The sequence below is a fragment of the Indicator indicator genome, chromosome 32 (genome assembly GCF_027791375.1).
Source record: "Indicator indicator isolate 239-I01 chromosome 32, UM_Iind_1.1, whole genome shotgun sequence".
Lineage (NCBI taxonomy): Eukaryota > Metazoa > Chordata > Aves > Piciformes > Indicatoridae > Indicator > Indicator indicator.
This window is the reverse complement of record NC_072041.1, coordinates 9,465,223-9,477,938: the sequence shown is the minus strand read 5'-3', so window position 1 is coordinate 9,477,938 and position 12,716 is coordinate 9,465,223.

Below are 12,716 nucleotides of genomic sequence, written 5' to 3'. Positions count from 1 at the left end.
GGTCCTGAGCAAGCCCTCAGTGAGGCAGCTCACCTGGTGTGCTGCTTTGTCCTCCCAACATCACCTCCTCCACTCAGCAGGGACCCTGGGTGCTGGACTCACTTGGCTCTGAGCTGTGGGGGTGCTGCTCTGCTTTCCTCAGCTCAGAAAGGCTGAGGGGGTGTCTCCAAAGAGCCCCAGCAGCCCCTTTCCTTGCTTCCCTCCACATGTGAGATGAGGGAAAGCCTTTATGGGAAGGTCAACAGATTTGTGCCAAGGTGGGAGAGGCTGAAGGTAATCCCAGAGCTGCAGGGATATTCATACAGATTCCAATCACAATTCAGATTTCAGTCCAAAGCTGTTTGCTTTCTTCTGTTGTTCCCACACACAGCAACTCCCACTGCAGCTCCTTCCTTTCTACCACCCCAAGATGATAACAGGGAGAGGGATGCTGGCATCAGCTCTGCTGGAGAGGAGGAGATGTGATCAGTGAATCCATCAGACCCATGCAGATTGCTCCTGGCCCAGTCCTTAACTGCACCCCTTGATTTTTAAGCCTTTTCCTTGATGTGTTCATCTTATCCATGGTCCCTACATGACTTAGGAGAAGTGTTCCTGCTTAGGCTTCAGACTTATCTCCTCAGGCGTGGTCATTCAGGAGACCATGGTCCAGTTCTCCTTGTGCCAGGTTGGAGCCCATGCTTTAGCACATTTGCCACCCCTGGACATGGGCTGGCCTCAGCTTCTCTCTTCCGCTCCATGTAAAGTAGTCGCAAAGCCTTTGGCAGCATCTAAGATGATTTTCCATCCAACAGTTCAGGAGAAGGGCATTTCATTTAATGTGCAGGTGGAACAACTTGAGAGATAGAGAAGACCTTCTTGTGGCCTTCCAGTACCTGAAGGGGGCTGCAGCAAAGCTGGGGAGGGACTCAGTGGATAGATTCAGATTAGACCTTAGGAAGAAGTTGTTCCCCATGAGGGTGGTGAGACACTGGCACAGGTTGCCCAGGGAGGTGGTGGAAGCCTCATCCCTGGAGGTGTTTAAGGCCAGGCTGGAGGTGGCTCTGAGCAACCTACTCTAGTGTGAGGTGTCCCTGCCCATGGCAGGGGGTTGGAACTGGATGGTCCTTGACAATTCCAACCCTGACAATTCTATGATTCTATGGCAGCCTGGCCAGGACATCTGTCTGCCTGGGCCTTAAGGCAAGGCAAGACTTGGGGTGTAAGTCTGGGAGTAAAGGAGAGAAGAGAATTCACGTCTGTGCAAGGCAGTCCTGGCCTCTGTCCTGGCCTCTTCAGTGCACTCAGACCTTCAATCACCTTATTCAGTAGCTTCTGGAGCACCAGGATGTTCTTTGGTGTAGAAGAGAAAAAAGGTCTGCAGGTCTTCAGCCTTGGACATGTTATGAATGTCCTGCTGGGCCTGACTGATCTCTCTGCAGGGAACCTGGTCCCTGAACACCTTCCTAGGGCACCTTCAGACCTTGGCCACACTGTGCTGAACGACAATGAGGAGCTTCCCAAATGAGCAGGGACAAGATTGTAACTTGGCAGGTCAGAGCTTATTGAACTGCTCTATGAAGTGCCTCAGTCATGCAGACAACATCTGTGGTGGGGTTTGGCCACCACAAAAGCAGCCTGGTTGGTGCACTCCACCTTCCCAGTCCGAGGCACCTGATGTAATGCTGGAGCTTGAGAAACGCTGAGGAGCCAAAATTTCCACTCTCTAAGGCTGGGGAGCACTTTCCAGGTATGATCCCAAATCCAGAACCATCTTCTGAATTTGTTCTCCATGCCAGACCTTGCATGGACCTCACCAGGACAAAGCCCTGTAGGAGGCTGATCTGCTGCAAGAGGCTCTGCATTCAGAGCCCACATCTATAGGTGCAAACTCTGACCAAGGGGTGTCCAGCCATGCACCCCAAGAGGAACACCTCTTGCCAAAGGCTGGGGCACAGCCTGGGGAGGAAAAAGGTGAAGCTCTGATCCTCCTGGAAAGAGGGAGTTGTGGTGCTTCTGTCCCACACCATGGCTGAATCTGCTGGCAGCTTGTGCTGCTGTGTAACAGGAGCTCTGCTCCTCCAGCTGCTCAGGTGCAGACTGCTCCACAGGAGGATCCTAAAGCTCCTCTGGAGCTGGACTTCTCCAGCATGGTGAAGGAGCTTCAAGCATCTTTTCTCAGCAACAGGTTGCAGTAAAAAGGAAGATGTCACAGAATCACAGAACAGTAGGGGTTGGAAGGAACCTCAAAAGCTCATCCAGTCCAACCCCCTGCCAGAGCAGGGTCACCCAGGGCAGCTCACACAGGCAGATTTCAAATGTCTCCAGAGAAGAGACTCCACAACCACTCTGAGCAGCTTGTTCCAGTGTTTTGTCACCCTCACAGTGACAAAGCTTTTCCTTATGAGGGGTGTCAAGGCAGAAGCCTGATTTTTGACACTGGCAGGCTCTGAAGCATTTGATTTCTTTGGCAGCTTTCAGCTGACTGAGGCCGAGGAAGCTAATTACGACCATGAGGCAGAGGGGAACACCATGGGAAAATGAAGCATACAAAGGACAGGGTTTCATCAGAGAGGGCTGAGAGAAAGAGAAATCTCAGAAGAGATGGTGGCTGATCTCTGGCTGAGGAACAGGCAGGTGACAGAGCTCTGGTTGCAGGCAGCGCAATTAGAATTTGCCAGGCAGCAGAAGTCACCCTGTCCAGAGTGAAAACTTTGAAGGGTGAGTAGCACACAGCCTTCACAGACACGGTTGAAAACACTCGAGGCCAGCAGAGTGACCGCGGCAGAGATGAGAGCAGAGCTGAAAGCGGCGCTGAAGCCAGCACAGCACCTGGCTGCCGCCGGTACTGCGATAAGCGCTGGGAGGAAGCAGCTTCGCTGCTGGGGGGAGGCGGCGGATGCAGAGTCTGCAGCGCCGGCAGATGCACAGCAAGGATAAAGAAGAAGGTGTCCATGCCATTAGCTCAGAGGATTTTTTTCAAAGGACAGTGCTGCAGCAGAAGGCAAACAGACTCTAAATCTCCAGGCCAAGGCAAGTTGCTTTACTTTGAACACAAGCCAGAAAGTATCTCTCAGAAGGAGCCACCTGTGGCTGTGAGGAGAGACTTCTCTGCTACGTGTGGCCATCACCTGGCTGCACTACCGAGCAGATAAGAGCCTGTTTGTGCTGACATCATCAACCAGCCGAGTCTCTCAAGGCCTGGGTTCTCTAACTTGAGGACCAAAGGAGTGGAAGGTATTAGGGCATGTCCTTATGCTTGGACAGATGAAAGGAACAAGGAGCATAGAGCCCACCACAGAGCTTTCAGTGGCTAGATTGGGATGAGACACCCTCAGGGCATCACATAGTCAGGACAAGCACAGCTGGCACCAGAGCTGCTTCACAGGTAATGGAAGAGGTTTCACAGAGAGGTTGTGGATAACCCACCCCTGGAATTGCTGAAGACCAGGATAGATGGGGCCTGGAGCAACCTGATCCAGAGGAAGGTGTCCCTGCCTGTGGCAGGGGGGTTGGAACTGGATGATCTTTAAGGTGTCTTCCAACACAAACCAGTCTGTGATTCTGGGAAAGGGAGGCTGTTCCCTCAAACCTCTCTTAGGCCACCTTGTGACACTGGCCACAGGGCAAGGAAGGAGAATGCTGAGCTTGTGGAGAGGTATTTCTAAAGATAGCTTGGAAAGAAGATGTGGTCCTAGGGGTGGTGCATTGCCTGAGATGCCCAAGCAGGGTCTTGCCTTGCAGGCAGAACAAAGCCTTAAATGGTCTCTTGCCAGTGCCTGGTGCCCCATGGAGCCTCAGAGAACACAGCAGGGCTCAGTGGGGCTGCTAGCAATGGGTGAGGAGCTTTGCTGCAGTGTGTTCTGAGGGGGTACTGGAGAGAACAACCCCTGGGCTGAATAAACCAGCCCTGCTCATGGCTGGTTTTGCTTTGCCCCATGGGGAGTCTGCTTCCCAAGGCTGAAGGAGCCAACAGAAGGGGTGTGTGGAGTGCAGGCAGCCTGCTGCTGGTCAGAGCAGAAGGGAGGTGACCACTGGGTGGTTGTCCTGCCAATTCCTAGGCACTTGTCTCAGGTCCTGTAACACCTGGGAGTTGATGAAGCTCCCTTCTGAAGCTGCTTGGCTTCAATTTAGCCCAAACCAGAGGCCAAGTAAACATCACCCATGGTGGGGGCTAGGTAAATCTCATCATGGAATCACAGAATCATGGAATCACAGAATCATTCAGGTTGGAAAAGACCCTTGAGCTCCTCAGGTCCAACCATTAACCCTACAACACCAACTTCACCACTACACTGTAGCACTGAGTGCCGCACCTAAATGACCTTTAAACACTTCCAGAGATGGGGACTCCCCCACCTCCCTGGGCAGCCTGTGCCAGTGCCTGGCCACTCTTTTCCTAATGTCCAGCCTAAACCTGCCCTGATGCAGCGTGAGGCTGTTCCTTCTTCTTCTATCACTAATTCCCTGTGAGAAGAGACCAGCACCAACTTCTATTGTCCTTTCAGGTAGCTGTGGAGGGCAATGAGGCCTCCCCTCAGCCTGCTCTTCCTCATACTAAACAGTCCCAGTTCCCTCATCTGCTCTTCATCAGACTCATTCCCCAAGCCCTTCACCAGCTTGGTTACCCTTCTCTGCACCCACTCCAGCCCCTCAATGTCCTTCTTGTATTGAGGGACCCAAATCTGAACCCAGCGCTTGAGGTGTGGCCTCAGCAGTGCCCAGTCCAGGGGGACAATCACTGCCTTGCTCCTGCTGGGCACAGCATTGCTGATCCAAGCCAGGATGCCTTTGGCTTTTCTTGGCCACCTGGGCACTGCTGGCTCATCTTCAGCCACTTGTCAATTAGAAGCCCCAGGTCCCTTTCTGTTGGACAGCTTTCCAGCCACACTGCCCCAAGCCTGTTGGATGTTTGAAAACATGACAGGGGGGAAGTGGTGTCAGAATCCAGCAATGTGATCTCTGTCCTGAGCTGCCTGCTGATGGCTCTGGCTTCAGATGAGCAGGCAGCAGCTCATGACGTTTTGGTCAAGCCCTTGAAGACTATCCAGGGGCAAAGCTGCGGTCCAGAGCCAGGGATGTGAGATGACAGAGCAGCACTGGGGTTGCTTGACTGTGAGGAGGCTGAGCCAGGGCTGCCCAGTGATGCTGTGAGCTGCCAGCCTTTGCTTGTCTAAAGCACAGGGATTGATGAACAGCTCCTTGCTCTTCTGTGCAGCTTGGACTCACTGGTACCAACCCTTGGGAGCAACCTTCTGCTTCCTGCAAGAGTGGTCAGGGAGTGGCACAGGCTGCCCAGGGAGGTGGTGGAGTCCCCATCCCTGGAGGTGTTCAAGAAAGGTGTGGCTATGGCCCTTGGAGACCTGGTTTGGTGGCCATGGTGGTGTGGGGTTGCTGGTTGGACTGAATGATCCTAGAAGCCTTTTCCAACCCAAAGAATTCTGTGATTCCATGATCCTGAGCAAGTGAGGCTCAGGAAGAGAGATGTGGCTTCTCCTCTGCCCCTGGCCATGGTGATGGCCCTGGGTGGTCCTTCCTGCAGCAATGCCTCACCCCCCAGCCACAGCCTGGCTTTTGTCTACATCTGATTCCCAGATCTGAGTCCTTCTCTCCTGTGAACCACAGGATGTGTCCTCCCTGACCCTCTGCCAACTCTCCTTGCAGCATAGATTCTCTTCCTGACAATTTCCAAGCCAAGCTCTTAATTAGTTCCTGAGACAGTATTCATTAAATGCACCTTCCTCCCAACATTGTTCATCTTCTGCTGACCCTTGAACTGGGGAAGGGCTCTCCAGTGACCCCACACACCACACAGGGAGTTAAATCTCAGTGAAACAAGGTGGAGAAGAGGACGTTTGCAGGAGTTAGGCTGCAATTGCACAAGGTCACCCGAGGTAACCAAGTTATTTATAACTAACTCCTGTATAGCAGCCAGGGCTGGGTGGGTGGCTCCAGCTCTTCCTAAAGAGTCCTGCATCCAGCAGCCCACGCCAAGCAACATGGGAGGCAGGCTCCAAACTGTGCACACAGAGACCTGTGCTGGGTAATAAATAGTCCCAGCTGGTGGCATGGTCTCTGATACAGCCTGGCTTCATCATCTGAAAGAGCAAATATTGAGCCCGACACTGCAGCTGGGGACCCTGGTCTGTGTAGGCAGAACTGGAGGAGCAGATCTTGCCTTGGGACTGGCCTTACTGCCAGCCCCACCTAGGCATGCTGGTGGCCTGCTCCCAGATTTCCTAGGGGGATAAATGCCAAAGGCAGAGCCCAGCTCTGTGAAAGCTTAGCCCAGGCACAGGGCCGTGGGCATGGCTGGCAGGGAGCCAATGCACTGGCAGCTTGTGCCCGACCCATGCCCCTCCCTGCCAAGGGGCAGCCCTGGTGAGCTCTGGGTGGCCGTGGGAGTTCCTGGTGGTGTCACCATTGTTCCCCGAGCACTCATCCTGGCTAAATGGAGCTTTCTTTGGTCGTTTGTGCAGCATCAAAATTAATTTTGGGAAGTGTCTCATTGTGAGCTTTCAAAAGGATTCCTCCTGCCTCTGCCCAGCTCTGTAATTAAGTCTCTTTGAGATTTCCACTTCCAGCAGAAACAATGCTCTTGAAATGAAGCTGGCAGCTGAGGAGGCTCCCTGTGCATTCTGTGGGCAGTGCAGAGGATGCCTGTGATGGGGCTGAAGGTGTTTTCTGCCCATCTTGTGCCTACGCTGCTAGCAACAGTGCTCTGGGGCCAAGCAGAGAGCTTCTGCCTGGGCTGGCTGAGGCTGGGGGTGCTGGAGGGGCTGACACCAGCTGTAATGTACTCCCACAGCAGGCTGCAGGACTCTGGAGGTAGCTGATATGGATTGTTCTGCTTTAGTTCCCGTTGCATTACTTGTGTCCAGAGGCAGGCTGGATGTTAGGTCCAGGAAGCCCAAGAAACCATGGAAGTGCCCCCTTGGGTCCTGGGGAGGATTTGTGTCCCAGAGCACAGCCTTTGGGTACCTTTGACTCAATTTTTTGCTGCTGGAGAAGCCTGGTGGTGCAGGCAGGGCAAAGATGGAGCTGGTATCAGGGAGCAAAGCACTGACAAGCTGTGCAAACAGAGGCAGCAGCAGTGGGTGGCAGGGGACAGGGGCTGAGGTGCCATTGCCATCTGGTAGACAGAGCAGTTCATCTGTCCATGAGGGATAAAGCCCTGGAGACAGGAGAGAACAAACAATGCACAAGAAAGGAAAGAGCAAGGACTGAGAGGAGCAAAGAAGGTGTGGACTAAACTGGGAGGAAAGAAGCAGCAGCTGGGTTCAAGAAACACAAAGGATGCCTCAGAGCAGCATGACCTGTGTGGCAGAGGGACAGTGTCCTGTGTGGCAGAGGGACAGTGTCCTGTGTGGCAGAGAGACAGTGACCTGTGTGGCAGAGGGACAGTGACCTGTGTGGCAGAGGGACAGTGACCTGTGTGGCAGAGAGACAGTGACCTGTGTGGCAGAGGGACAGTGTCCTGTGTGGAAGAGGGACAGTGTCCTGTGTGGCAGAGAGACAGTGACCTGTGTGGAAGAGGGACAGTGACCTGGGCTGCAGGCTCAGCTGTCCTGCACGGCCTCCCTGTTTTCCTGAGGCTGGAGTGTTTCAAACCCCTGCTAGGTGCACACAGCCATTCCCTGTGGCAGCATCAGGGCTGCCATACTCTGGAGACTGGCATCAAATGGGCACAGGCTGGTGGCAGTCTCTGGTTTGCCAGCTCAGGCTGGTGGGAGCTCCTGGTTTGCCATCTCAGGCTGGTGGGAGCTCCTGGTTTGCCAGCTCCAGCTCATTTCTGTTTGTGTGCACAGCCTCCCCCCTGGGGCTGTCCCCATGTCCCTTTCTTGTCCAAATGCATCTGCACTGATGGAGAGAGGGGACTGCAGCTGGCCAGTGACTGCCTTCCTCCAGCTCCCTCCCAATCCTTTGGGCAGCTTTGTGTTATTTTTGGGTGCTTTTCAGCCCCAGGTCCTGGGGCCTATGGTTAGAGCAGCAAAGCCTTTGGCCCTGGGCCAGATCAGAGCCATCATGGAATCACAGAATGGGCTGGGAGGGACCTTAAAGCTCATCCAGCTCCAACCCCCTGCCATGGGCAGGGACACCTCCCACCAGCACAGCTTGCTCAAGGCCTCATCCAGCCTGGCACTGAACACCTCCAGGGAGGGGACAGTCACAGCCTCCCTGAGCAACCTGTGCCAGTGTCTCCCCAGCCTCACTCTCAGGAATTTCTTCCTCATCTCCAGTCTACATCTACCCTCTACCATCTAAACCTACACATCTGCAAATCCAGATTAGAAACTGGAAGGACAAAGAGAGGTGATCAGAGTAGGGAGGTGATCAGAGTAGGGAGGTGATCAGAGTAGGGAGGTGTTCAGAGTAGGGAGGTGTTCAGAGTAAGGAGGTGATCAGAGTAAGGAGGTATTCAGAGTTGGGAGGTGATCAGAGTAGGGAGGTGATCAGAGTAGGGAGGGGATCAGAGTAGGGAAGTGTTCAGAGTTGGGAGGTGATCAGAGTAAGGAGGGGATCAGAGTAAGGAGGTATTCAGAGTTGGGAGGTGATCAGACTAGGGAGGTGATCAGAGTAGGGAGGGGATCAGAGTAGGGAGGTGTTCAGAGTTGGGAGGTGTTCAGAATAGGAAGGTGTTCAGAGCAGGGAGGTGTTCAAAGTTGATCAGAGGTTGATCAAAAGTTGATCAGAGGTTGATCAAAAGTTGATCAAAGGTGATCAGAGCTGGGAGGTGTTCAGAGTTGGGTGGTGATCAGAGTAAGGAGGTGTTCAGAGTAGGGAGGTGTTCAGAGTTGGGAGGTGTTCAGAGCAAGGAGGTGTTCAGAGTTGGGAGGTGTATTTGTGGCTCTCATGCCATTTTAGCTCCTGATTCATGGATTTTGTTCCCTGAAGAACTTGGACCTGACCATGTTTCGTCTCAGCTTCTTCATCCAGTAAAGGGTCATTGCTTGGGCTGTCTGCAGAGAAATCCAGAGGCTGACACAGCCCTGCTGTGTGCTCCTGCTGTGGTGGCTTTCCTGCAGTGCTGCCCACAGCAGTGTCCCCATTTGGGAAGCTGAGGGCTGCTCCCTGAGGTCATTACAGCCTCAGGTGCAGAGGGAGGCAGAGGTGCTCTCCAGACCTTCATTCAGACAGAAGCATTTTCTCCTTGCCTGGAGGTACCCAGACTTGCTATGTCCATTCCAAAGGGGCAGTCCTTCTCTCACCATCCCTTGGGGTAAGGGCTGCAGCATTGCCAGGCTGCAGGTGATGCTTCCAGCCTGGGCCTGGGGCTGTTGTGATGATTTCACTTGGGCTAAACTTCTCCTGATGGCTCATCCCTTCTTCTCCTCAGGACCAGACTGGCCTGCCCAAGGCATGGGCTGACAGCTCCTTGTGGGCAGCCTGGACATAGTGGGAGTTAGAGTTGCTGAGGCTAAAGAAAAATGGTCCCTGGGAGAGCAATGCTTTGCATTTCTCTACAGCCCTGGTCCCTAACTGCCTAACAGCAACTGCAGACCCACCTGAGGGAGCAGAGACTTAGTTCCACTTCAGCAAGGCAGCAAATAGGCAAGAGGGGAAGCACAGCCCTGGTGCTCCTGGGTGAAAGAACATTAATGCTGCTAATATCCAGCAATCAGAATTTCTTGGAGAGAGAACAGTGCTGCATCCCCTTCCCTCTGCTCATCCCCTGCTTGTTTAATGAAAATCACAGACAGCCATTAAAGAGCTGCTTAGCATTTCAATACCTTTAATATCCTCACTGATAAGGCAAGGATGGATATTACCAACAGGGTCTTTCTTAAACTCTCCCCTTCTGCAGCCACTGCTCCTGGCTCCTGTTTGTCTTCCTTCCAAACTCTCTCTTTCAATGAGGGAAAAATTATGATAAGATTATTTTTTTTTTAATATAAAGGATATTCATACACAGCATTTCTGATGGTGACAAGGAAGGAAAGGCTGCCAGCCCTCCCCAGCCTTGGCATGAATTAATTGGGCACCGATTGCTCAGCTGGCCAAGGGCCTCCCACAGCCTCACAGTGGGTGCCAAGGGCTAACCCTCTCCACTGCTGCTAATGGAATCACAGAGTCATGGAATGGCTTCAGTTAGAAGGGGACTGAAAGCTCATCCAGCTCCAAGCCCCTGCCATGGCCAGGGATACCTCCCACCAGCCCAGCTTGCTCAAAGCCTTATCCAGCCTGGTCTGAAACACTTCCAGGGAGGGAGCATCCACAGCTTCTCTGGGCAACCTCTTCCAGTGTCTCCCCACCCTCACAGTAAAGAACTTCTTCCTGACCTCCAGTCTCCATCTCCTGTGCTCTAGTTTCAAACCATTGCCCCTCACCCTGTCCCCACAGGCCCTTATAAAAAGTCCCTCTCCAGTTTCTTCCTAATGGAAGAGGTCAGGCCCCTGCCTGCAGCAGCCAGGAGAGGAGCAGCATCCTGTGCCTGGCCACAGTGCGGGGTGAGGTGGGAGGCTGGGCTGTGGCATCTCAGCCAAGATGCTGGCTGAGGGCTGCTCTGCTGGGCCAGGGGGTGATGGTACACTGGTGAGCCCCAGGGAGCATTGGGGCAAGAAGGGAAGGCACCACTCAGAGTGCCCCTCAGGACAGGTACCTTGGTCAGCCTCATGACAGCCTCATGACAGCCTCATGAGACCACACCTTGGGGGGGGGGGGGACTTTTGAGGGTGTCAGGGAGTGATAGGACTGAGGGGAATGGATCCAAGGTAGAGGAGGGGAGACTGAGATTAGACCCCATGAGGGTGGTGAGACACTGGCACAGGTTGCCCAGGGAGGTGGTGGAAGCCTCATCCCTGGAGATTTTTGCAGCCAGGCTGGATGTGGCTGTGAGCAACCTGCTGTGGTGTGAGGTGTCCCTGCCCATGGCAGAGGGGTTGGAACTGGCTGATCCTTGAGGTTCCTTCCAACCCTGACAAGTCTGTGATTGTCAGAAGAGGGGCTCAGCACCTTAGGGCAAGCACAGCTCCAGGACTCTGAAGGGGGAGGAGCAAGGTGCTGGCTGGTCAGCAGCAGGGAGGAGGTGAGCCCTGCTCCCTGTATTGCTTGCCCTTGCTGCCCAGCTGCCTGTCCCAGCCCTGACACAGCAGTGAGTCTGCTCCAGAGGAGCTGTCCCAGCTGTGTCCCTGCTCAGCAGGTTCATCTGTGAGGTGCCAGCTTAAAGGGCTGTCCCTGTGCATCCCTGCATGGGGCACTGACACTCACTGGGGATGACTGCAAACAGCTCAGGCTGGGGCACCAACTCCAAGTTTTTCTGGTGGGTGCCACAGCCATGTGAAAGTGCAGAGTGGGCATGTGCCACCTGCACAGGTCCTGCACACCCTTCCTATCCTGCTCCCCCTGGGGATCTGCTGGGGAGGCCAAGGCTCAGGCCCAGAAGGGGAAGGCAGTAGGAGCCCAATGTGTTTAGACCCAGTCTGGAAAGGTCCTGGAGTTCAGGGCTGCTGCCTGGGCAAGAGTTAGAGGAGATGGTGTGCATGGCCAAGTGTTTGGGGAAAGCCCCCCCAGGGCTCCTGTGCCCCAGCCAGAGGGGCAGCCTGCTTTGCCAGGAGGATGCCAGATCCCTGTGTGCTGTAGGTGCTCAGAGCTCCACTCAGCTCCTCAGAGCTCCTCCTACCTCCTCCTGCAGGTATCTGGTGGGTGGGACAGGGATGCAGCATGGGCTTGGGAGGGGACACCATCAGCACTCCTCCTGAGGAAGGGATGCACAGCAGGGGACATAGGGATGGACAGGCAGGTGTCAAGGGCTTACAGAGACTTGCAGCATGGCTCTGTCTGTGACCTGAACATCTCCTCCTCTGCAGAGGTTGGAGAGGCAGTCTTGGGCCTGCTGGTGGCCCAACAGCAGATGGTGCTGGCAGGGTAAAGATGGAGCTGGTGTCAGGGAGCAAAGCAGTGACCTTGTGTACAAACAGGCAGCAGAGGTGGGTGGCAGGGGACAAGGTCTGAGGTGTCACTGCCAGCAGACAGACACAAAGCTACAGTCCTGGGTCTGCTGGTGGACCAGCACGGAGTGGTATGGGTCCTGGAGGTGGTGCCATTCCCTCAGGGAGTGCCACCTGTGCTGCCCACACCAGACCTGGCCTGGAGATGTCTGGCCCAGAGATGTCTGGTCCTGTAGATGCTACAGGAGAACAGCAGCGCCTGAATGTGTCTGCCCTGACCCAGGGCCTGGCACAGGAACACCCTCCTCACTGGCACAGAGACACTCTCCTCACTGGCAAAGGGACACTCTCTTCACTGGCACAGAGACACTCTCTTCACTGGCAAAGGGACACTCTCCTCACTGGCACAGAGACACTCTCTTCACTGGCACAGAGACACTCTCTTCACTGGCACAGGGACACCCTCCTCACTGGCACAAGGACATTCTCCTCACTGGCACAGAGACACTCTCTTCACTGGCACAGGGACACCATCCTCACTGGCACAAGGACATTCTCCTCACTGGCACAGAGACACTCTCTTCACTGGCACAGGGACACCATCCTCACTGGCACAAGGACACTCTCCTCACTGGCAAAGAGACACTCTCCTCACTGGCACAAGGACACTCTCCTCACTGGCACAGGGACACCATCCTCACTGGCACAGACACCAGTTTGCTCTCACAGGCTGCAGTGGGCAATGCCTGGGTGCAAAGCTGAGTGAAGAAGCAACAGGTCCTGAGGTCTGAGGTGTGGAGTTAGTTTGGAGGTCAGAGGCTCCCTGGGCATTCCCTCAGAGGGCATCTA